The sequence below is a fragment of the Cetorhinus maximus genome, chromosome 13 (assembly GCF_964194155.1).
Source record: "Cetorhinus maximus chromosome 13, sCetMax3.hap1.1, whole genome shotgun sequence".
Taxonomy (NCBI): Eukaryota; Metazoa; Chordata; class Chondrichthyes; order Lamniformes; family Cetorhinidae; genus Cetorhinus; species Cetorhinus maximus.
The window spans coordinates 73963614-73990329 of record NC_135891.1 but is presented as its reverse complement, the minus strand read 5'-3'; the positions used below and the strand labels follow the sequence as shown (position 1 = coordinate 73990329).

Here is a 26716-nt window from a genome sequence, read left to right as displayed (position 1 = left end):
ATCATTTTACCCCCCCCCCCCCCCCCCTGCTATTGCACTTAGAGCAAATCTGGGACAATTCCACCCTATGTGTTAATGTTCCTACCAATACCAGGTGAACCCTTAAATGCCCGGTTCTGTGGCCCATACAGAGTAGCAAAGAAGCTCAGGAAAGTAAACTCTCTAATTGAGACCACAGGTCAGTGGAAAAAGCAAAGACTATGTCATGTCAACATGATAAAGCAACATCACAGCTAGGAAGGGGACAAGCAGATAACGGTCTGTTCCATTGCCACCGACCTAGAGGATGAGGGTAGTAGTAGGATGAATTGGAGGGAGATGTGGGCGAGGCCCACATTGAACTCCCTACTACCCGGTTAACCAACACAGAGATACTAGCGAATTTAGACTCCTTATTCACCCACCTAACTGCAGAGCAGCGAGCAGACTTGCTCAAATCATTTAAAGGCTTACGCAGAAACAAGCCAGGCTGCACCACACTAGCTCGACATGATGTGGATGTGGGAGAGGCCCCTCCCATCAGGCAACATATCTATCATCTAGGCCCAGAAAAGCTGGCTCAGGCTCAGGAGAAGATTAACTACATGCTGGAGCACCAACCAGTAGAGCCTGGCAGCAGTAGCTGGAGCTCCCCAGTTGTGCTCGTGCCCAAGCCAGATGACTCCATCAAATTCTGCATTAATTACCGAACAGTTAATGCAGTGACCGGAGCTGACTCCTGCCCGAAACCCCAGCTGGATGACTGCATAGATAGTGTAGGTAAAGCAGCCTATATTACAAAGATAGATTTACTCAAGGGATACTGGCTGGCTCCCTTGACTGCCCGCGCAAAGGAAATTTCCACCTTCATAACTCTGGATGGGTTATACCAGTGTCGAGTCATTCCATTTAGACTCTGAAATGCCCCAGCTACCTTTCAAAGACTGATGAACCAGGTAGTGCCGGGATCAACCAATTGCGTAGTGTGCCTAGACGACCTCCTAGTGTACAGTGACACCTAGATGTGGTGATTGTTGCTTTAAGGCCAGCCTTACTGAGTAAGGGTCATGCGGTCAGAACAGCCAATCAACACCGAGCGCAGGGAATCTTATAAAGGGTGGCGTTTTCCTAGCATGGGGGAGTATATTGTAGCCTTTCTAGAGTCATGCAGGTAACCCAGCAGCTCTGTAAATAAAGTTTGTTGTTCAACTAAAGAGGCCTCACAGTAGTCCATCTCTACATCTGATGACAAGGATAAATGATCCTGACGCTGCCTCTTGCCCTACAACTGTGAGTATCTCATTTTAAAGAAGAGAAGAAAGGAAAAAATATATATACTCACCAGGATGCCTCTCTTTGGGAGGATTGACCCATTTGATTCCTCTACAGAGGACTGGAGTCAATACATCGAGTGCTTCAGGTTTTACTTCCAGGCCAACAAAATAGGGGAGGAGGCAAAGCACAAAGCAATTCTCTTAAGCATCTAGTTAAGTCAAACCTACAACATTATTCACAGTCTCACAACCCCAGGTGCGCCTGACTCCAAATCGTTCAGTGAGCTCATGGATTTAGTGAAGGGCTACTTTCAGCCCAAACCATCAGTCATTATGCAAAGATTCAAATTTAATACAAGGGTGCAGGCCCCAGGTGAATCAAACGCGACTCATATTGCTAAGTTGAAGCAATTGTCAGGGCATTGTGATTTTGGAGCAACATTACATGACATGCTATGGGATTGGTTAGTTTGTGGCGTGCACAACATCGACATTCAGCATTGATTGCTGGCAGAAGTCGATATAAATTTTAAGCGAGCAATGGAGATAGCACTGACCATGGAAAATACTGAAAATGATCTGCAAAATGGCACCGTTTACCAGTTAGGGCGGGAACCTGCAGCCAGGCATGGCCCTAAAACCACAGAAGCAGCCGTGAAGCGGGAATCATTCCCATCATCCAGAAATCAAAAATATACCAGAGGCAATCAGACAGCGATCCTGAAACCTCCTGAAATGTTACCAATGTGGGCGTAACCACACTCCTGAAACATGTAAATTTAAGGAGGCCGAGTACTATTACTGTTGCAAAAGAGGACATTTGATAAAGCAGTGCAGAGCTAAGTCCAGACTTCCAAGTAACTAGGCAGCAAAGATGTTAGAAGTACATAATGTGAAAGAGCCTAAAATAGCTGATTCTGACATTCATTTTCTTTTAATCTTAAAGCAGTCAAGGCAAACCCTATTACTGTCACACTCCACGTAAACAGGGAGTCTCTAGTTATGGAAGAGGATACAGGGGCACCAGCCACAGTGATGGGTGAGCACACATTTCAGTACCTGAGAGAAGGTATCCAACCCTTAAGCCTGCAGAGAACTTCTACCTTACACAGGAGAAGCCATAAAAGTAAAAGTAAAAGGTACCTGTGAGCTATGGGCAACAGTCAGCCCAGCTCCCAGTAATAATAGTGATGGGGGAAGGACCAAGCCTTCTGGGCTGCGATTGGCTAAAAGAAATCAAGTTAAATTGGTCCAAGATTTTTCAAGTGCGGGCAGGAGGACTGGTAGAATTGTTAAAATTACAAAAGTATCTTTCGCAATGAGTTAGGAAAAATCAAAGGCTTGCAAGCCAAGATTTATGTTGATCCAGAGGCAACTCCCCGATTTTAAGGCAAGACTGGTACCACATGCCTAAAGAGAAAAAGTGGATGCTGAGTTAAACAGGTTGGAGGAACTAGGCATCATACAGCCGGTTCAATTTTCAGAATGGGCAGCGCCTGTCATCTCCGCACTGAAACCGGATAAGACCGTCAGCATTTGCGGCACTTTTAAGCTAACAGTTAATCGGGCTGCCAAGTTGGATAAATATCCAATTCCAAGAATTGAACATAAGAACATAAGAATATAAGAATTAGGAGCAGGAGTAGGCAATTCAGCCCCTTGAGCCTACCCCGCCATTCATTACGATCATGGCTGATCTCATTTCGGCCTCAACTCCAATTTCCTGCCCTCTCCCCATAACCTTTCAACCCATTATTAATTAAAAATCTGTCCATCTCCTCCTTAAATTTATTCAGTGTCCCGGCATCCACTGCAATCTGAGGTAGTGAATTCCACAGATTCACGACCCTTTGAGAAAAGTAATTCCTCCTCATCTCTGATTTAAATCTACCACCCCTTAGCCTAAAACTATGGCCTCTCGTTCTAGAATGCCCCAGAAGGGGAAACATCCACTCCACGTCTACTTTGTCTATCCCCTTTAGCATCTTATATACCTCAATTAGATCTCCTCTCATCCTTCTAAACTCTAGCAAGTATAGGCCTAAACTGCTCAATCTCTCCTCATAAGACAAGCCCCGCATCTCTGGAATCAATCTAGTGAAGACTTGTATGCAAAACTGGCAGGAGGTCAATCCTACACTAAGGTTGGATATGAGCCACACGTACCATCAATTCGAGTTAAGTAACACAACCCGGGGCTATGTCACAATAAACGCATACAAAGGCCTATTCCAGAATGCGCGCCTGCCTTTTGGTGTGTCCTCGGCATGTGCAAGATTTCAAAGGATGATGGAGAGTTTGCTACCGGGATTACCACGGGTTGTAGTATATCTTGACGATGTCCTCATAACTGGATCAACAGAGGCTGAGCATTTTGCGGATTTAGAGGAGGTATTAAAAAGATTTCTGGAAGCTGGAGTCCGCCTAAAAAAGGAGAAATGCTTTTTTCAAGCCACCGAGGTTACCTATCTGAGGCACCATGTAGATGCACAAGGATTACACCCTGTGGAAGAAAAGGTCAAGGGGATAAAGGATGCACCTTCCCTCACAAATATTACCGAACTCAAATCATTTCTAAAGATGGTAAGCTACTATGGGCGATTTTTACCCAACTTATCGACTGTATCGGCCCCCTCACACATGTTGCTGAAGAAACACCATCGTTGGTTCTGGAAAGCTCCTCAGGAGGCAGTCTTCAACAGAGTAAAACAACTGTTGCATTCCTCAACCTTCGACCCATCTAAAGAATTGATATTGACCTGCGACGCCTCTCCATGTGTCGTTGGTGCAGTATTGTCCCACGAAATGGACGAAGGCTCTGAGAGGTCAATAGGTCACGTATCAAGAACCCTTTCAGTGACCGAAAAAGGTTATTCGTAGATCGAGGAGGAGGGACTGTCAATAGTCTTTGGAGTTAAAAAATTCCACCGGTACTTAAATGCAGGCACTTTACTATCGTCTCCGATAATAAACCGCTTTTGGGCCTTTTCAAAGAAGACAAGGCTATCCCACTGATAGCTTCAGCGAGCTTTCAGCGATGGGCATTAATTCTGTCCGCCTACAAATAAACTTTCAAGCGCTGACCTGGGATACAGATAGCAAAGGCGGATGTCCTTAGCCGCTTACTCTTGCAAGAAAGCATCTCGTTTACTCCTGTACCCCAAGAAATCGTCCTTGCATTGGATTTTTTAGACACATTGCCTGTCTGCACAAAGCAGATCGAGAACTGGACCAATTGAGATCCGCTTCTGTCCAAAGTGAAAGACCAGAGACTTGCAGGATGATTAAATGAGCCTGTCTCCAAGGAAATGAAACCATTTTTTACCCACAAATACAATTTGAGTTGTCAGGATGGCATCATACTCTGGGGAGCAAGAGTAGTCGTTCCTGTATCAGGCAGGGAACTGCTCCTAACCGAATTACACAGCACTCATCCTGGCGTTTCTAAAATGAAAATGTTCTCCAGGAATTACATGAGGTGACCTGGTATAGATGCAGATAGCGAGAAGTTAGTCAAACACTGTCAACAGTGCCAACTGCAACAAAGTTGCCACCCGCAGCCCCACTAGATCCTTGGGAGTGGCCTGGCCTACCATGGGTGCAGATCCATATAGACTATGTGGGCCTATTCCTAGGCCCAGTGTTTTTGCTCATAATCGACGCACACTCGAAATGGATGGAGATTTTTGAGGTGAAATCGCCTTTGTTGCATGCAACCATCAAAAGTTATGCCAATGCTTTTCGACTCTCAGGTTTCCCAAAGTCATTGTATCAGACAATGGAGCCGTATTTACAAGTGCTGAATTTCAGAACTTCATCAATGTAAATGGCATTAAACACATCGGAACTGCGCCTTATCACTCAGCATCAAACGGGCTAGCTGAGAGAGCTGTCCAAACTTTCAAGTCAGGACTAAAATAATTGTTGGGAGGAACCTCAGAAACCAAAATCTCACACTTCCTTCTTAGCTACTGTGTAACTCTACATAGAACAGGAGTTCTACCAGCAGAACTGCTTATGAAGTGTCGTCTCAGAACGAGACATACTTGTTTTTTTTGCCACACCAAAAAAGACCCATTTATGCCTTCTCTCTGTTTTTTGTTAGCTTATCAATCCTATCCATGCTAATATGTTACCCTTTACACCATGAGCTCTGTCTTTGATGTGGCACCTTGTCAAATGCCTTCTGAAAATCTAAGTACACAACATCCACAGGTTCCCCTTTATCCACATTGTTTGTTACTTCCTCAAAGAACTCTAATAAATTAGTTAAACACAATTTCCCTTTCACAAATCCATGTTGACTTTGCACTGAGATTTTTTAAATGCTCCACCATAACCTCCTTAATAACAGATTCCAGCATATTCCCTATGACAGATGTTAAGCTAATTGGCTCATAGTTTCCTGCTTTCTGTCTCTATTCTTTCTTGAATAGGGGAGCTACATTTGCTATTTTCCAATCTGATGGGACCTTTCCAGAATCTAAGGAATCTTGGAAAATTAAAACCAATGCATCTACTATCTCAGCAGCCACTTCTCTGCAGACCCTAGGATGAAGTCCATCCACACCTGGGGACTTGTCAGCTTTTAGTTCTAATAATTTTCTCAGTGTCCTTTCCCTGGTGATTGCATTTGTTTTAAGTTCCTCCATCCTTTTCACCTCTTGATTCACCATTATTCCTTGGATGTTATTTGTATCCTCTACAGTGAAGACAGACAAAATAGCCATACGGACTCGAAACGTTAACTGTGTTCCTCTCCGCAGATGCTGAGTTTTTCCAGCTATTTTTGTTTTTGTTACAGACATATCTGTTCAATTCATCCACCATTTCCTTATTTTCCATTATTAATTCCCCATTCTCATTGTCTAGAAGACTGAAGTTCACTTTACTTAATCTTTTCCTTTTTAAATAACTGTAGAAACTCTTACTGTCTCTTTTATTTTTCTAGCTAGCTTTCTTTCATACTCTAATTTCTCCCTCATTATTTTTTAGCCATTCTTTGCTGTTTCTTATTTTCTGTCCAGTCTTCTAACCTGCCACTAATCTTTGTGGAATTATACACTTGTTCTTTCAATTTGATACTACCTTTAACTTCCTTAGTTAGCCATGGATGGTACGTCATTCCTCTGGAGTCTTCCTTTCTCACTGGAATGTATCTTTGCTGAGTGTTATGAAATATCTCCTTAAATGTCTGCTACTGCATCTCTACTGACTTATCCCTTAACCTAATTTCCCAGTTTCCCAATTCATATTCTCATAATTGCCCTTAATTAAGTTCAAGTCACCAGTCTTAGACCCACCTTTCTCTCCCTCGAACTGAATGTGAAATTCAATCATATTATGATTACTGCTACCTAGGGGCACCTTTACTATGAGGTCATTAATTAATCCTGTCTCATTGCACATTACCAGGTCTAGAATAGCCTGCTCTCTGGTTGGTGCTCCAAGAAACTGTCCCAAAAACATTCTATGAACTCAACTTCCAAGCTACCTTTGCCAATCTGATTTACCCAATCTATATGTAGATTAAAATCAACCATGATTATCGCCATACCTTTCTCACAAGCTCCCATTATTTCTTCCTGTATACTCCGTCTTACAGTGTGTTTACTGTTAGGGGCACCTATAAACCACTCTCACAAGTGACTACTTACCTTTGCTATTTCTTATCTCTACCCAAACTGATTCTACATCTTGATCTTTAGAACTAAGGTAATCTCTCTCTATTATACTAATGTCATCCTTAATTAACAGAGCTACACGCCCACCTTTTCCTAGCTTCCCATCCTTCTGAAAAGTCATGTACCCTTGAATATTTAACTCCCAGCCTTTGTCATCTTGCAGCAATGTCTCTGTAATGGCTAACAGATCATATATATTTATTTCTATTTGAGCTGTCAATTCATCTGTTTTGTCATGAATACTACGTGCATTAATATACAGAGCCTTTAGTTCTGTCTTTTTACTATTTTTGTAATCTCTGGCTTTATCTGCTGACATACTCTTAAGTTTGTACACTCTGTCCCTTCCTGCCACACTCTGATTATCACTCCTCTGATGCTACCTTGCTCTCTTGCCTTGTCTTCTCTTTAATTGATCACATCTTCCCAATACTTGATCCCTTGCCCCCACTATTGAGTTTAAAGCCCTCTCTACCGCCCTGGTTATATGACTCACCAGGACACTAGTCTCATGGTTCAGGTGACGACCGTACCAATGGTACAGATTCCACTTTCCCCAGTACTGATGCCAGTGCCCCATGAATCAAAACCCATTTGTCCCATACCAATCTTTGAGCCATGCATTCACTCCCTAAGCTTATTTGCCCTAAGCCTAAAGGTAATAATAACCTTTGAGGTTCTGCTTTTTAATTTAGCCCCAGGCTGCTCATACTAACTCAGCAGAACCTCTTTCCTAGTCCTACCTATGTTGTTGGCACCTACACAGACCATGACCACGGGATCCTCCCCTTCCACTGCAAGTTCCTCTCCAGCCCAGAACAGGTATCCTGAACTCTGACAGCAGACAGGCAACACAACCGCCTGAACTCCCACTCTCAGCTGCAGAGAACTGTGTATACCTCCCTGACCTGTCCCCAACTACCACTACATTCCTATTAACTCCCCCACCCAGCACTTGAATGGCCTCCTGCACCATGGTGCCATGTTCAGCTCACTCATCTACCGTTTAGTTCCCACTTTCATTCATACAGATTGCAAGCACCTCAAACCCGATGGACAATTGCAAATACAGACGCTCCTCCACTTCTACCTGCTGAGTCCCCATACCTGACTGACTTGCAGTTACACCCTCCTGTCCCTGATCAAATCAGAAGACTCTATCCTAAGGGGTGTGGCCACCTCCTGGTACCAACATCCAGGTAGCTTTCCCCTCCCTGATGTATTGCAGTGTTTGCAGCTCGGCCTCCAGCTCAATGACTCTGAGCCGAAACTCCTCAAGCTACAAACAGTTACTGCAGACTTGTTTGCCCTGGATCACATTGGCGTCCAGGAACTCCCACATTCTGCAGTCGCAACACACTACCTGCCCTGCCATCTTTATAATGTGTTAATTAATTAAAGGCTGAGAACAGACTGGCTTAATCTTGAACTATTGCCATGGAATGGGGTGGAATCAGTAGCTAGGGAATGGAGTTAGGAGCAGGGAGTATTTGAAGCAAAGAGCATAGATAAAGGAGAAACTAGACAAACACATGAGGAAGAAGGGAATAGAGGGTTACAATAGTAGATTTGGATTAGAAAAAATAGGAGGGTGCTTGAGTGGAGCATAAACAGTGGCATGGTCTGGTTGGGCCGAATGGCCTGTTTCTGTAGGATATATCCTATGTAATTCTACATACAAGGCACAAGTTAGGAATGTGATGGAATATTTTCCACTTGCCTGGATGAATGCAGCTCCAGCAGCACACAAGAAGCTCAACGCCATCCAGGGCAAAGCAGCCCGCTTGATTGGCAAACCATCCACACCTTAAACATTCACTCCCTCCACCACTGACAAACAATGGCAGCAGTGTGCACCATCTACAAGATACACTGCAGAAACTCACCAAGACTCTTTCAAAAGCACCTTCCAAACCCACAGCCACTACCACCTAGAAGGACATGGGCAGCAGACACATGGGAACACCACCACCTGGAAGTTCCCCTCCAGGTCACTCACCATCCTGACTTCATCGGCCCCAGCCTCAGCCCCGAGCTACTGAAACAGTCCATTCTGGCTCTACCTGTGTCCTGGATGGAGACACTCAACCACCAACCAGTAGGCAAATCTATAAGGTGTATACCCACAGAGTGTAGCTGGAGAAAACAACAGTATGTTCTGTTCTAGTGGAAAACGGAATACAGAGATTTTTAAAAATTCATTTATGGGATATGGGCATCACTGGCTGGGCCAGCATATATTGGCCTTCCCTAATTGCCCTCAAGAAGGTGGTGGTGAGCTGCCTTCTTGAACTGCTGCAGTCCATGTGGTGTAGGTACACCCACAGTGCTGTTAGGGAGGGGGTTCCAGGATCTTTACCCAGTGACAGTGAAGGAATGGTGATATATTTCCAAGTCAGGATGTTGAGTGACTTGGAGGGGAATTTCCAAGTGGTGGTGTTCCCATCTATCTGCTGCCTTTGTCCTTCTAGGTGGTAGTGGTTGAGAGTTTGGAAGATGCTGCCTAAGGAGCATTGGTGAATTCCTGCAGTGCATCTTGTAGAGTGAATGTTTGTGGATGTGGTGCCAATAAAGCAGTTTGCTTTGTCCTGGATGGTGCCAAGCTTCTTGAGTGTTGTTGGAGCTGCACTCATTCAGGCAAGCGGGGAGTATTCCATCACACTCCTGACTTGTGCCTTGTAGATGGTGGACAGGCTTTGGGGAGTCAGGAGGTGAGTTACTCATCGCAAGATTCCTAGCCTCTGACCTGCTCTTGTAGCGACAGTATTTACATGGCTAGTCCAGTTCAGTTTCTGGTCAATGGTAACCCCCAAGGATGCTGATAGTGGGGGATTCAGCGATGGTAATGCCTTTGAACGTCAAGGAGATGGTTAGATTCTCTCTTGTTGGAGATGGTCATTACCTGGCACTTGTGTGGCACGAATGTTACTTGCCACTTGTCAGCCCAAGTCTGGATATTGTCCAGGTCTTGCTGCATTTGGAAATGGACTGCAACTGAGGAGTCGCGAATGGTGCTGAACATTGCACAATCATCAACGAACATCCCCATTTCTGACCATATGATGGAAGGAAGGTCATTGATGAAGCAACTGAAGATGGTTGGGACACTAACCTGAGGAACTCCTGCAGTGATGTCCTGGAACTGAGATGTTGACCTGCAAAAACCACAACCATCTTCAGAGCTAAAGAGTAGAAATGTGATTAAATTTATACTGTTTATTGGGGGGTGGAACAGGTGAAGCTGAAGAGAAGGCCAGCGATAGTTGGGGGCTAAGGAGAGGTTGACAAAGATGTCATCGACAAAAAGAAAAAGGGAGTGTTAATGGTATTGGTAAGAGCTAAAGAAGGTGCTGATAGTGGCACAAAGTGGCATACTATCAGCACTTTCTTTAGCCCGTACCACTACCATGAATGCTCCCTTTGTCATTTTGTCCATGAGATGTTTGTCAATCTCTCCTTAGCCCCCAATTATCGCTGGCCTTCTATCCAGCTTCACCAGCTCCACTCCCTCAATAAACAGTATAAATTTAATCGCATTTCTACTTCTCTTTAACTCTGAAGAAGGATCATACAGACACGAAATGTTAACTCTGTTTCTCTCTCCACAGATGTTGTCAGACCTGCTGAGTTTTTCCAGCATTTTTTGTTGTTGTTTCAGATTTCCAGCATCCGCAATATTTTGCTTTCATGTCAGTGAGCAAGTTATTGCTAAGCAAGTGCCGCTTGACAGCATTGTCGATGACCCCTTCCATCACTTTACTGATGATGGAGAGTAGACTGATGGAGCAGTAATTGGTCGGGTTGGATTTGTCCTGCCTTTTATGGACAGGACATATGTGGGCAACTTTTCGTATAGCTGGGTAGATGCCAGTGTTGTATCTGTACTGGAACAGCTTGGCTAGGGGCGCAGCAAGTTCTGGAGCACAAGTCTTCAGTACTAGTGCGGGAATGTTGTAAGGACCCATAGCCTTTGCAGTATCCAGTGCCTTCAGCTGTTTCTTCATATCGAATTGGCTGAAGACTGGCCTCTGTGATGCTGGGGACCTCCGGAGGAGGCTGAGATGGATCATCCACTCGGCACTTCTGGCTGTAGATTGTAGCAAATGCTTCAGCAATGGATCATGTTTTCAGCAACTTAATGTGAGGTCCTGGAACTCCGTCCCTAACCTACGCCACATGGACTGCAGCAGTTCAAGAAGGCAGCTCATCACCACCTTCTCAAAGGCAATTAGGGATGGGCAATAAATGCTGGCCTAGCCAGCGACGCCCACATCCCATGATCAGTTAATAAAAATTTGACACATTGACTCTCTTCCAACTCTTTAAAATAGAACATACAAACACATGAAACAAGAGCAGGAGTAGGCCATTCAGCCCCTTCAGCATCCTCCGCCTTTCATAAGATCATGGCTGATCTGATTTTGGTCTTAACTTCACTTTCCTGTCTACCCTCTCTACCCTTTGACTCCCTTGTCAATCAAGAATCTGTCTAAATCAGCCCTAAAAATTTTTAGTGACCCTGCCTCCACCACTACCTGGGCAAGAGAGTTCCACAAACTCAAGACCCTCAGAAAAAAATTTCTCATCTCCGTCTTAAATGGGAGTTCCCTTATTTTTAAACTGTATCTCTTAGTTCTAGTCTCTCTCAAAGGGGAAACATCCTCTCAGCAACCACCCTGTCGAGCCCCCTCAGAATCTGGCCAGCCTCGGAGGCAACTGTTGAGGCGGGGGAGGGGCTTAAGTGCTGCTCTAGCATTGCATCCCACACACAGGAATTCAAGGTGGGGGGCAGGGTAAGCGAGGGAAATGGCCACGCATTAGGGACACCTGTATAAACTGACCATGCCTCTGCAACTGAGACAGATCAGGCGCAGCCGCAGTGATATGCAAGCACAATGATTGCCCATGTGAGCATTGCGGAGGCACCAAAGGATCACCAAGCGTTCCATACCTTACCCCCATGCCCCACCCACCAACCCCCATCCCATTGCACAGACGTCGAGTCCGTCACCACTTTACTGGACCACAGAGCAGTTGGACTGCACACGTTGTACAATCTCCTCGCCAACACTGGCCATGTAGCAGTCACTGCTGGAGGTGCTCACAGCCCCTTGTAATCTCAGCATCCAGGCTTGGACCAGTGTCCCCCATGTCACAGTCTGACAGGGCAGCCATGCAGCGCATTCATCTCTGGCCATCTGAGGGGTGACCAGCACTCTCCGGGAAGCATTAAGGGATGGTCACACAGGGCCAGGAAAGGTGCTAAGTACACCCATGATAACCACGTCTCTCTCTCTCTTTGATGCTGCAGGAGGACCACGTCAGGATCATGGATCCTGGTGATCTAGCTGTATGCCTGATGGTCTACAGAAACCATAGAAGACGGACGACAGAGCGACTGAGGCACCTGGTCGCGCAAAGGCAGGAGCAGCAAGCTCATGAAGGGGCAGCAGGGGCTCCCACACATGCTGCCTGGAGTGACAGTGAGCAGTGGCTGGTCGGCACCTAGCGACACCCAGGGCCTATAGACACCACCTGCCATTCCTGCAGATGAATGAAAACGACTGCGCATGTCTAGGGACCTGGTGGCTCACATCTGCCACTTACTGCAGGACTTGGAGCCAAGGGGACATGGAGGGCATCCACTGCCAGTGGCTGTGAAAGTGACCGTGGTGCTCAATTTCTATTCCAGTGGCTCTTTTCAGGGCTCCACAGGTGACCTCTGTGGGATTTCACAATCCGCCACCCACAAATGCATCCATGAGGTCATGGATGCCATCTTCTCCATGGCACACAACTTTGTGCATTTCGCCCGGGACCGGGACAGCCAGGATGCAAGGGTCATTGGATTCGCCCTGATCTCGGGATCCCCACAGGTGCAGAGTGAGATTGACTGCACTCATGTGGTGCTCAGGTCTCCATCGCTACACTCAGTGGACTTCATCAACTGCAAGGGCTTCCACTCACTGAACGCGCAGCTGGTGTCCGACCAACAAAAACACATCCTGCTGGTGTGCGCAGTTTCCAGGGAGTGTGCACGATGCCTACATCCTGAGTCGCTCGCAGATCCCTGCAGTCTTCCAGGGTCCACAGAGGCTGCAGGGTTGGCTCCTCAGGGACAAGGGCTCCCCGTAGAGGCAGTGGCTGATGACACCTGTGCAGCGGCCTCAGACTGCAGCAGAGCGACGCTGTAATGAGGCTCATGCAGCAGCTCACAACTTGGTGGAGCAGACCATCGGGATAATGAATATGCGGTTCCGGTGCCTGGACCAGTCTGGTGGAGCCCTGCAATACAGTCCACAGAGGATGTCACACATTGTCATTGTCTGCTGCGCCCTTTACATCCTGGCACTGCAACGGGGAGACGAGTTGGCTGAGGAGGAGATGGAGGAGGACGCTGACAGGGATGAGAGTGAGAGGGTCCTCAGAGGCGTTGATGATGGGGATGAGGCTCTCGCACTGGCTAGATGAGGCAGGCGCACTCGGGAGGCCCTCATAACTGCCAGATTTGTGGAGGATGATGACAAAATGCAGTGAGGTGTCCCCATAGATCTTCACGTCGCAGTTGTGAACATTTGGCTCCAGTCTGGCTTATCTCAGCACCAATATCCTCTGTGAGAATGCTCCTGTCATGGAGATGCAGTGGAGGTCCTAATAGTCGCTCGATCGCAGGAGGATGATGACAACATGCAGTGAGGACACTCCATAGATCTTCACATAGTCTCTGAGAATGTCTGACTCGTCTGGCTGAGGGCAGCTCACTTGTGCTCCATAATCAGGGCCATCTCAGAGACGCAGCCATGAAACTTTAAGTGCATTTGATGCTGTGTCCGCCTTCAGCACCTCAGCCCTTCAGGAGCTGGTGCACAGCATCACTGGTCACAGATGTTGGTGTGATAGGGGCCAGCCCCATCTTAAAGGTGCTGAGAGCACACAGAGAGAATGAGAGAACTCTGTGGCACCTGCCCACTACATTCTGTCAGCAATGACCAGCACCGCTGAGGTGCAGGCATAGAACCATAGAACACTACAGCACAGAAAACAGGCCATTCCGCCCTTCTAGTCTGTGCCAAAATACTATTCCGATAATCCCATTGACCTGCAACCAGTCCATAACCCTCCAGACCTCTCCCATCCATGTATCTATCCAATTTATTCTTAAAACTTAAGAGTGAACCCGCATTTACCATGTCAGATGGCAGCTCATTCCACACTCCCATCACTCTCTGAGTGAAGAAGTTCCCCCTAAACCTTTCCCCTTTCACCCTAAAGCCATGTCCTCTCGTGTTTATCTCTCCTAATCTAAGTGGAAAGAGCCTACTCGCACTTACTCTGTCTATACCCCTCATAATTTTGTAAACTTCTATCAAATCTCCCCTCATCCTTCTACGCTCCAAGGGATAAAGTCCTAACCTGTTTAATCTTTCCCTGTAACTCAACTCCTTAAGACCCGGCAACATCCTAGTAAATCTTCTCTGCACTCTTTCAATCTTACTGATTTCCTTCCTGTAGTTAGGCGACCAGAACTGCACACAATACTCCAAAGTTGGCCTCACCAATGTCTTATACAACCTCACCATAACATCCCAACTCCTATACTCAATACTTTGATTTATGAAGGCCAGTATGCCAAAAGCTTTCTTTACAACCCTGTCTACCTGTGACGCCACTTTCAGGGAATTATGTATCTGAACTCCCAGATCCCTTTGTTCCTCCGCACTCCTCAGTGCCCTACCATTTATTGTGTATGTCCTACCTTGGTTTGTCCTTCCAAAATGAAACACCTCACACTTTTCTGCATTAAATTCCATCTGCCATTTTCTGGCCCATTTTTCCAGTTGGTCCAGATCCCTCTGCAAGCTTTGAAAGCCTTCCTCGCTGTCCACAACGCCTCCAATCTTAGTGTCATCAGCAAACTTGCTGATCCAATTTACCACATTATCATCCAAATCATTGATATAGACAACAAACAACAATGGTCCCAGCACAGACGCCTGAGGCACACCACTAGTCACTGACCTCCAGTCTGAGAAACAATCATCCACTACCACTCTCTGTCTTCTCCCACACAGCCAATTTCAAATCCAGTTTACAACCTCTCCATGGATACCAAGTGTCTGAACCTTCTGAACTAACCTCCCATGTGGGACCTTGTCAAAGGCCTTACTAAAGTCCATGTAGACAACATCCACAGCCTTTCCTTCATCTACTTCCTTGGTAACCTCCTCGAAAAACTCTACAAGGTTCGTTAAACACGACCTACCATGCACAAAGCCATGCTGACTATCCTTAATCAGCCCTTGGCTGTCCAAATAATTGTATATCCGATCTCTCAGAACACCTTCCAATAATTTACCTACTACTGTATCATTAATGTTTATTACTTAATTACTTATTAATTATTATTAATTAATAATTATTATTAATTACTGTATCAGTAATGTTTCCAGGGAGTGTGAGGCTGGACCATCACTTTGGTCTGAAGGCTGCACAAAGCACAGGGGAGAGGCCCTGGTCTGAGACACCTGTCTTTAACTTGTGCGGAAAGGTTTCACATCTGAGTGACAAGAGCAATGCACATCATAACAAGGAGTCATAGGCAGGGAGACATTCTTGGGAGTCTATTGATAATAGTGAACAGTGTGTACAAGTGATCAACACCTGTGCCCAGGCTGTGCAACTAATTCTCCTTAACCTTCCTAACCCTGCCGCTACGTCTTGGTGCTCCCCGGACATCCACAGAGGAGGTGGAGGCAGCCTGCTGACTGCGACGCCCTGTCTGTGATGACTTTGGCGGGCATCCTCTGGAGAGCCGAGACCTGGAGGGCCCCGGCCTGCTTTTGGGGTCCTGCTGTGTGGCTGTGGCACCCTCCTCGGCTTGTAGCGCTGGAGCTACTGGGGTCACAGGAAGAGAGGATTTTGATGGGCCGGTCACTCCCAGAGACACCTGGATGGATGGCCCCGGGGTGTGCACCTGCTGATCCTCCTCCCCATGGGTGCCCGAGGGCCCCAGGCTGACTCCGTGAGGAGTAGTGGAAGCTGGAGTGAGATTGAGCTGCCCAGCACCCCTCTCACGTACACATTGTTGGAAGCCAACTATGGCATCAGCGACAGAGTTAAGCCCGTGCAGCAGTGACGTTCTGGACCAAGGTCTCCATGGCGGCTGCCATTCTGCCAGTGTTGACCTTGGTGCATCAGCATGCCAGCACTATCACCTCAGCCAGAAGAGGGATGGACTCCTCCATCGTGCCTTGCAATCTGAGGAGTGCAGCGGACATCCCTTCCTGGTGTTCCTGAGCTTGCCTTTGCAGCTCCAGCAACTCTGACATGACCGAGTCCAGAGGCTCGTCATCTGACTCGGACTCAGCAACATTCTGGCCTCCAGCAGTCCTCCAAGTGCCGGGGACCTGGGAAGTCCCTGCCACTGCCTGCTGTTGATCAGACAGTGCGAAGTATTCACCAGATTGTGATCCTGAGGCTATTCTAAAGCTAGGTCCCACCGAGGTGTGTGTCTCTGCGCTGGTGGAGGGTGTGGGTGAGCACTGTGACAGGTCTTCAGGGAGGGTGCCTCCAGATTCCTCTTTGGAGTTTCTTTGGAACTTGCTGGGAGACTCTGGGTCGTGGATTTTGTCAGATCTTCCCAGACTGGAATGGAAGAGATCATTCATCCTTTTGCGGCACTCGGCTATTGAAGTGGGGGGGCTGCAGTCTTTTTACCTTTGCTGGCCATGTCTCCCAGGCAGCGGTGGTGAGCTGGTGGCAATGAGCGCTTTGCTGGCAGCTGTCTTTTAAAGATGGCGGCTGGCATGATGCAACAGCAGGGTGATGGTGAGCGGGCGAATGAGAGCCCTCCCGCCATGGAAACGGCACGTTTCGCGGGAGTGAATATATAATGAGGCGGACTCGGGACGATACAGCATGAAAACCCGCCATTTTCATCAGCGGATAGGACTCCATTTTACCTGCCCACTATCGCACTTAGTGCAAACCTGGGAAAATTCCGCCCTGTGTCTCCTTATTTATTTATCGGTACCCTTCATGATTTTGAACACCTCTATTAAATTGCCTGTTCTCTTCTTGAAGGAGAACAATCACTGATTCTCTCCATATCCCTGAACAATAGTTGAGTTGAGAGTGTGCACCGCTCCACTCGATTCCAGCACAGATTTGGAGCAGATTTGTGTTTGCTCTCTTTGAATGAGCTGATTTTGAAAACAATCCAAGAACAGCAGCGTGAGAATAAACTCTGGGGCTGAGGAAGGAATTGTTTGGATAACTTGTCCAGCTGTCTCCCGTATTTATAAAAATTGGGTCTGTGGTCATATTATCAATTATTAGTGTTACTTCCAGCTTTCCAATCTGTTGACATTTTCATTAGCTCCAATCTGAAGAGCATTACTTGATTCAATATCCCTACACCCAATCTTGGGAACGCTTCCCTTAGGCTCAGGACTAACTTGGGGCTGGCTCATTGTATAAAACCGGAATGATCAGAGAGGCTGCCTGAACTGAGTAGCCCATCTGATTATGAGTGGGGTTTGCCCATTGTCAGGCACACCTGCCCAGCTCAGGTCTGCTTCCTTCTAACAACCTCCCTTAGGGTGATGGTGGGTGAGAGGGAAGTGTGGAAGTTCAGAAGCAGTGCTACCCAGTTCCCTAGGGCACTCCTCATCCCAGGGCTAACACTCTTATGTATTGTGGAGAGCAGAGGTGGGGTAGGGTGCAGGGAAAGGTGAAATCTCACTGCCAAAGATCGGGAGTGGGCCACCTGCCCTTGCACTGATAAACACACCCACCTTCCCCAATGTTGTGAAACCTCCCCAACACTCTTACCAAACCCCACCATCCACAGTTCAGCCAATCAGCTCTTTCATGCCACCTCCCCCCAGCCCATACCCTTATATTATTTGTTTGAGGCATGGCCCAGTTGGTAGCTCACTCTCCTCTGAACCATAAGTTTCTGGGTTCTCACTCTGGGCTTGAGCACAGAAATCAAGGCAGACCCTCCAGTGCAGTACTGAGGGAACACTCCACTGTCAAAGTTGCTGATGAAACATCAAACTGAGGCCCTTTCTGTCTCCTTGGGTAAATGTAACAGATCCCATGGCACTATGTTGAAGATTTCTCTGGTATCCTGTACAATATTTATCCCTCAAACAACGTCACAAAAAAAGATTATTTGGTCATTATCACATTGCTGTTTCTGGGAGCTTGTTGTGTGTAAATTGCTGCCATGTTTCCTACATTAGAACAGTGACTACACTTCAAAAAGTACTTCCTTGCCTGAAACATCTGATGGTCATAAAATGTGCAATAAGTCTTTCTTTTTTTCTTTATTCACCACCATGCCACCTAACCTCCCCCACCACACCCCCCAACCTACCCTACCTCCCGTCACTGCTGTCTACCCAGCCATGGTTGCCATTGAAGCTGTTACCTCAGTCCCCAAATGCATGAGACTCTCAGTCACTCAAAACAGTTTAAACACCAAAAAGGCTGAATCCCAGCCCAGGAGAGTGTTGAGGTGGATGGAGGGAACAGGAGAACAGGGTGAGGTGGGGCACAGGAACGGGGAGAGGTCGAGAGGTCGGGGGGGGGGGGGGGGTGTTGAGAGGTGTGGCGGGAGGGGAAGAGATGGGGAAGGTTAAAAGTGAGAGGGGTAGGGGAGACCAGAGGTGTGTAGTGGAGGGAGTGAGGTGGGGGAGGGACAGAGGTATGGTGGAGAGCGGAGGTGGAGTAGGGTGCAGGGAAAGGTGAGTTGCTGGGGGGGTGGGAAGATGTGGAGGAAGGGGAGGGGAGGGTGTTTCAGGTGTTTTTCAGTCCATTGTGGAGTTTTACTTAGAGCTGGTGTACTTGGTCACCACCTTTGTCCCTTCCAACACAGCGTACTTGGCCAGTTGCCCCGGGCAGCAGCTGCCGCACGGCAGGCTGGATCTCCCGGGAGCTGATGGTGCTGCGCTGGTTGTAATGGGCCAGGCGGGAAGCCTCACCTGCAATGCGCTCGAAAGTATCGTTCACGAATGAGTTCATGATGCTCATGGCCTTGGAGGAGATGCCGGTGTCAGGGTGAACGTGCTTCATCACTTTGTAGATGTAGATGGAGTGACTCTCCTTCCTGGACCTTCACCGCTTCTTGCTGCCGGTTTCTTTAAGGCTTTCTTGGCTCCCTTCTTGGGAGCTGGTTTCTTCTCATCAGCCGCCTTCAATTTCAGAGGTGGAGGTTGGGGAACAGGGAAAGGATGGAAGGCAATCTGTCCTAATAATCTGCAGCTGGCAGGCTCCAGACTCATCTCCATCCAAGCTGCCTGACCACTGAGCACTGCAGCTAAGTATCAGCAGACTGTATTCACCCCACCCCTCGCTGCTGACCCCAGATTCCCTTTGTTCTCCCACTCACCCCATACTCCATGTTCACCTCAGACCCCTTGCTCAACCCCAACCGCTCCTACTCACCCCAGACCCCTGACCCTATCTTGCTCACCCCAAACACCTCCCACGCACCCATAGTTTCTCCTTACTTACTCTATAAAAACTTTTCCTAATTTTGAACACCCCTATTAAATCTGCCCTTGACCTTCTCTGCTCTAAAGAATCGGAGTCACCAACCCCAATAGCACAGGTAGGAGGTTTGGATGGAGGCCAGGTTTGGGAGTGTGTGAGGTGGCAGGGATTCAGCGGAGGCTGAGAGGGAGCACATGGTAATGTGAATAATGAGAGGGGCTGAGAGAGGATGTGGAATGAAATCTCCTCTTATAATCCTCTGCAGCTCTTCAGTCTGCTGGCCCTCTCTTTACCTCCATCTCTACCTGTTGGGCTGGGGTTGGTGCTGAACAGTGTTTGAGTAAAATGCACAAATTATGAGTGATTATGGGCCAGCAGAGGTCAGGAGACTGACGCAGATCTTGAATCTGGCATAGGTAGGTTGTAAGACAGGTCGATGGGATCATGAGAATAGGGAGACTCAACCAGGCCCATGTCTCATTTCTGGAACCCACCATCCCCAACCTTAACCAATTCTGCCAGAGATCTGTTCCCTCCACAGTGCAACCCAATCCTGGATCTCTCTCTTGATGCTGCCAAGTACTAGGTCACCCCCTCCCCGAGGCTGTCAGACCCTGGCACTCCATTCTTTATCCCTCAACCAACATCACTAAAATAAATTACTTCAATCTTTTCTCACTACTTTTTGTGGGATCTTTCTATGTGTAAATTGGCTGCCATGTTTCCCATATTACAACAGCAACTGCATTTCAAAATTTGCTTCTGAATTATGTCCTGAGGTTGTGAAAAGCACAATGTGAATCCAAATATTTTTCCCATTCTTTCTACACATGATTCCTGTTTAAGACTACAGCACTTAGGTAAGCACATACAGGGTATGATGTCTTTTCTTGCTCGATAGGTGTAATGTCCAAAAATCCAGCAATAGAAACATTGCTCAAAATACCTTCATGCAAATCAGGATAGACACCAGTTAGTAAAGGGAGAGGTACCTGTAGTGTTACTGAGTCTGTCTGTGAAGGAGGTGGAATCTCCGGTGTTCTGTAGTCTTGGGGTGAGTTGGCTCGCCCTTGATGCTGGTCCTCTGGGGGCAAGAGGGGGTTTGCAGAGGAATAGCCCTTGATGCTGGTCCTCTGGGGGCAAGGGGGGTTTACAGTGGGCTAGCCCTCGATGCTGGTCCTCTGGGGGCCAGGGGTTTGCAGAGGGATAGCCCTCGATGCTGGTCCTCTGGGGCGGGGTGCTCAATGTAGTAGCCCTCAATGCCAGCCCTCTGAGTGGAGTGGGGATGCTGTGGTTAGCTCTCAATGCCAACCCTGTGTGGGAGATGGGGTGGCAGTGGACCAGCACTCAATGCTGGCACTCTTGGGGGGGGGGGGGGTATGCCGGTGGGCTAGCCCTCAGTGCCAGCTGGGGCTGAGGGTCTTTTGCAGTCAATGCCAGTCTGAAACAATCCTCTGGTGAGGGGATGGGTAGTCAGGGCTTCCTCCCTACATGTGACGTAATTCCTTGACGGTTCCCACATTCAGTCCTGTCATCAGCCTCTCCCAGGAGGGCCTTAACATCCAAATGAGTGAAGCTGTGTGTTCTTTTCCTAGAGGCTGTGCTGATCCTAGAGTGTTTGTAATGCCTTAGCTGTGGAGCTGAACATGATAAAGTTATTAGTGAATGGAGAAAGGGAGAGCTTAGAGCTGCTCTTTGGTTACAATCTGACACTGAAGAATGCAGACCAAACCATCTTTTTAAAAGCTGCACAGGAGTTTGCTGTGAACTCAGCTGCTTACACCTGTTTTACCCCATTTATAGACCAGTGCCCACATCAATTAGAATACAAACCAGTCAACCCAGGAAACTCCTGTCTAACTTCCTCGACATGCTACCGGCAGGCACAGCCATCTATTTTAAAGTGGCTACAGCATGTTTGAGGAAATTGATAGGGAGGGGTGTAGGGGCTGGAGGAGGTTACAGAGATAGGGAGGGGTGTAGAGGCTGGAGGAGGTTACAGAGATAGGGAGGGGTGTAGGGGCTGGAGGAGGTTACAGAGATAGGGAGAGGTGTAGGGGCTGGAGGAGGTTACAGAGATAGGGAGGGGTGTAGGGGCTGGAGGAGGTTACAGAGATAGGGAGTGTTGTAGGGGCTGGAGGAGGTTAAGAGATAGGGAGGGGTGTAGGGGCTTGAGGAGGTTAAGAGATAGGGAGGGGTGTAGGGGCTTGAGGAGGTTACAGAGATAGGGAGGGTTGTAGGGGCTTGAGGAGGTTACAGAGATAGGGAGGGTTGTAGGGGCTGGAGGAGGATGGGGCCCAAGGACCGAACCCTGTGGCACCCCACTAGTTACAGCTGGCCATCCAGAAAAAGACCCATTTATCCCACTCTCCGCTTTCTGTTGGTTAGCCAATCCTCTATCCAAGCTAATATATTACCCCTAACTCCATGTGATCTTACCTTGTATATTTTCTTTTGTGCGGCACCTTATCAACGGCCTTCTGGAAGTCCAGATATACTACATCTACAGGAACCCCATTATTAACTTTGCTTGTCACATCTTCAAAGAACTCTAGCAAATTAGTCAAACATGATTTACTCTTCATAAAACTATGCTGACTCTGATGGGTTGCATTTTGACTTTCCAAATGCCCTATTACTACTTCCTTAATAATGGATTCCAACAATTTCCCGACAGACGTTAAACTAACTGGTCTATAGTTTCCTACTTTCTGCTTCCCCCCAACTTTTTGAGTAAGGGTGTTATATTAGCATCTTCCAATCCACTGGAACCTTTCCAGAATCCAGGGAATTTTGGAATATTATTACCAATGCATCCACTATCTCCACTGCCACTTCCTTTAAGATCCTGGGATGTAGGCCATCAGGTCCTGGGGACTTCTCACCCTTTAATCCCAATAGTTTGCTCAGTACTTTTTCTCTAGTAATGGTGATTGTTCTAAGTTCCTCCTTCTCTATACCCTCTGCTCTACCTGTTACTATTGGGGCGGTACTAGTGTCCTCCACCGTGAAAACTGAGGCAAAATATTGATTAAGCGTCTCTGCCATTTCAGCATTCCCCACTATTAACTCCCCTGTCTCATCCACCAAGGGACCAACATTCACTTTAGCTACTCTCTTTCCTTTTATATACTTGTAGAAGCTTTTGCTATCAGTTTTTACACTTTGTGCTAGTTTTCTTTCATAATTTACCTTTGCTCTTTTTATTTTTTTTTAGTAACCCTTTGTTGATCTTTAAAAGTTTCCCAATCTTCCAGCCAGCCACTGACCTTTGCAATTTGGTATGCCTTAGTTTTTGCCTTTGTTATCTTTAAATTCATTGCTTAGCCATGGATGTTTTTTTCCCACTCTTACCATCTTTCTTCCTCTTTGGAATATATTTTACTTGGGAGGAATTGAATATCTCCTTAAATATCTGTCACTGTTCATCAACTGTTCTACCTTGTAGTCTTCCTGCCCAGTCCACTAGGGCCAAATCTGCCCTCATACCTATGTAGTTACCTTTGTTTAACTCCAGAACACTAGTGTGGGACTCAAGTTTCTCACTCTCAAACTGAACTTGAAATTCTAGCATACTATGATCACTCTTCCCTAGAGGATCCTTTACTCTGAGATCATTAATCCCATCTCATTACACTAAACCAAATCCAGGATAGCCTGCTCCCTGGTTGGTTCCACAACATATTGCTCCAAGAAACAATCTCTAATACACTCTATGAACTCTCCCTCAAGGCTACCCTTGCCAATTTGATTAGTCCAGTCTATATGCATATTAAAATCACCCATTATTATTGCCGTGCCTTTCTTACATGCTCCCAGTATTTCCTGGTTTATACTGTGCCCTACTGCTGAACTACTGTTTGGGGACCTATAGATTACTCCCACCAGGGACTTCTTTCCCTTGCTATTTCTTATTTTTACCCAGACTGACTCTACGTCTTGCTCTCCAGTGCCTATACCATTCCTCACTATAGCACTGATCACTTCCTTTACTAACAAAGCTACACCACCTTCTTTTCCTTCCTGCCTATCCTTCCGAAACAGAGTACCCCTGGATATTCAACTCCCATACCTGTTCGCCTTGTAACGTCTCAGTAATCACCACCAAATCATACCTATTTATCTCTATTTGCTCTGTTAACTCATTAGTTTTATTCTGAATGCTATGCGCATTCCGATACAAAGCCTCTAAGTTTGCCCTGTTGTCAATTTTCCCTACTCTTATATGATTCTTTGGTGCAATATGGCGTTCACACACTCTGTCCCTTCCTTCCATTTTTTGGTAACAATCAGCCTCGTCACTAACCTGCACTCTTACCCTCTCCTTAAACTTTGATTTTTTATATGTCATAGCAACTGAACCCTCCCCCCCACTATTTAGTTTAAAGCCCTATCTACAACCCTAGTTATGCGATTCACCAGGACACTGGTCCCAGCATGATTCAAGTGGAGCCCATCCGAACGGAATAGTTCCCTCTTTCCCCAGTACTGGTGCCAATGTCCCATGAATTCAAACCCACTTCTCCCACACTAATTTTTGAGCCATGCATTTACCTCTTTAATCTTATTGACCCTGTGCCAATTAGCTCATGGCTCAGGTAATAATCCAGAGATTATTACCTTTTTGGTTCTGCTTTTTAATTTAGCCCCTAGCTGCTCGTATTCCCTCAGCAGAACCTCTTTCCTCGCTCTACCTATATCGAAAACCATTACCTTTTTCCAAGAGTTAAATACTCTACGATCTTGAAATTCTTTCTTCAAATATACCATTTTCTTACGACATTATCCTACAAGGTAGTGAATTGCAAAATTTCCAGAGAGGATTTATCCTCTCAACAGAGGGGCTGTGGAATGAAGGAAAACAACTCACTAATTTCAGCAGACATATTTGTATGGTGTGAATCTGTGATAAATTATTAAATCTGTGAAAAGTTATTAAATCTGTGCTATCCATCATTATTGCAACAAATTACCAGTGTAATGTTGCATTTTAGTCAATACCAGTTGTTGAATGTCTGGTGAACTTGTTTGCATAATCAATACATGAGTTCACACTGTCTGCACTACATTGAAGTGTTTGTTTGTTCCACATACACAGGGCCATCTGCAGTTGCACATGAGTTTCCTCCACAATGTATGGGGCCCTAGGATTGCAAAATCATCCTATTAAAATTGGGCTGATGAGAATCAAGTTTAGAGCAAGAAATCAATAAATTGAATTTTTACCATGAATTTCCTGGCTGCCATTTGGGATAGTCTCTGACCTTCCTGAGGTGAGAGTGTCCAGGTTGCCAGCAACCGTATTTGGGAGACCAATCCTCAAGATTCCCAGATCCTATCCATAGGAATTGGCCATGTGGTTGACAGTGAGGAGAAGAGCTTTAAACTGTGGGATGATATAGGTGGAATGGTCAGTTGCGCAGAAAAGTGGAAAATGGAATTCAATCTGGAGAAGTGTGAGGTAATGCATTTTGGCAAGAGAATAATCAATGAATGGGAGGATACTGAGTAATGTGGAAGAATAGAGCACAGTGCATGTCCACAGATGCTTAAAGATAGCAGGACAGGTCGATAAAGTTCTTAAGATGGCATATTGCACGCTTCCCTTTATTAGCTGAGATATAAAATATAAGAGCAGAAAGGTAATGCTACACTACATGGACTGAGGCGGTTCAAGAAGACAGCTCACCACCACCTGATGGACAATAAATGCTGGCCTAGCCAGTGATGCTCTCATCCCACGAACAAATACATTAAAAAAAAACTGTGTACAACATTGGGGGTTGGAGAACAGCTTGAGTGCTGTGTATAGTTCTGGTCATTACATTACAGGAAAGATGTGATTGCACTGGAGAGTGCAGCGATTTACGAGGATGTTGCCAGGACCAGAAAATTTTAGCAAAGAGGAAAGACTGGATAGGCTGGGGTTGTTTCCCTTGGAACTGAGGGATGACTGATCAAGGTGTATAAAATTATTAGGAGCCTAGATAGAGTAAATAGGGATAAATCATAAAAGGCTAGTGTGCAATTACAGCAATTAGGAAAGCTAATAGAATGTTATCATTTATTGCGGGAGGATTTGAAGACAAAGGTAGGGAGTATGCTTCAGTTGTACAGGGCACTGGTGAGACCACATCTGGAGTACTGTGTACGGTACTGGTCACCTTATTTAAGGATGTAAATGCGTTGGAAACAGTTCAGAAGTTTACCAGACTAATACCTGGAATGGGTGGGTTGTTTTTTAAGGAAAGGCTAGGCTTGTATCCATGTCAGTTTAGAAGAGTAAGAGGCAACTTAATTGAAACATATAAGATCCTGAGGGATCTTGACAGGGTGGATGTGGAGAAGATGTTTCTTCTTGTGGAAGAATCTAGAATAGGGGTCACTGTTTAAAAAAAAGGGATCGCCCATTTAAAACAGAGATGAGACAAATTTTTTTCACTCAGAGGGCTGAGAGTCTTTGGAACCCTCTTCCTGAAAAGGTGGTGGAAGCAGAGTCTTTGAATATTTTTAAGGCAGTGGTGGATAGATTCTTGGTAAGCAAGGGGGTGAAAGGTTATCGGGGGTAGGGGGATGTTATAATCAGATCAGCCATGATCTTATTAAATGGCAGAGCAGGCTCACGGGGCTGAATAGCCTAAGTATGTTATGACCTATTTACCTAACTGTGGGGTCAAAAATCAGAGTCATAGATTTAAAGTAATTGGTACAAGAATTAGAGGGGAGATAAGGAAAGGTTTTCATTTCATCTGGTCATAAGGAAAGATAAGGTTTTCATCCAGAGGGTGGTAGGGACATGAAACTCATTGCCTGAAAGGATGATAGTAAAAACTTTCATCCTTCCCCATCTCATCCAATCAGCATATCCTTCTACTCCTTTCTCCCTCATGTGTTTATTCAGCTTCCCCTTAAATGCATCTATAAAATTTGCCTCAACTGCTCTATGTGGTAGAGAGTTCCACATTCTCACCACTTTCAGGGTGAAGTTTCTTCTGAATTCCCTACTGGATTTATTAGTGACTATATCACCACAACATTGGCAGCACAAAGAAAGTATTGCACTGTCAGCCATAGGTCAGTTGGTAGCATTTGCTTCAGTCAGAAGGGTTCAAATCCCTCTCCAAAGACTCGAGTACATAATCCAGGCTGACACTCCAGTGCAATATCGAGAAACCGCTGCACTGTTGGGGGGTGATCCTCTTTTGGGTGAGGTGTTAAACTGAGCCCCCATCTGTCCTTTCAGGTGGATATGAAAGATCCCCTGGCAATATTTCAAGG

The 26716-nt window shown here is 46.4% G+C and overlaps 1 protein-coding gene across 1 annotated transcript in view; it reads left to right on the top strand.

The window, feature by feature from the left end:
• LOC144688703 (DNA-binding protein RFX2-like) overlaps nucleotides 1–26716 on the top strand; it is a 911596-nt gene that overhangs the window by 710980 nt on the left and 173900 nt on the right. The window lies entirely within an intron of this gene.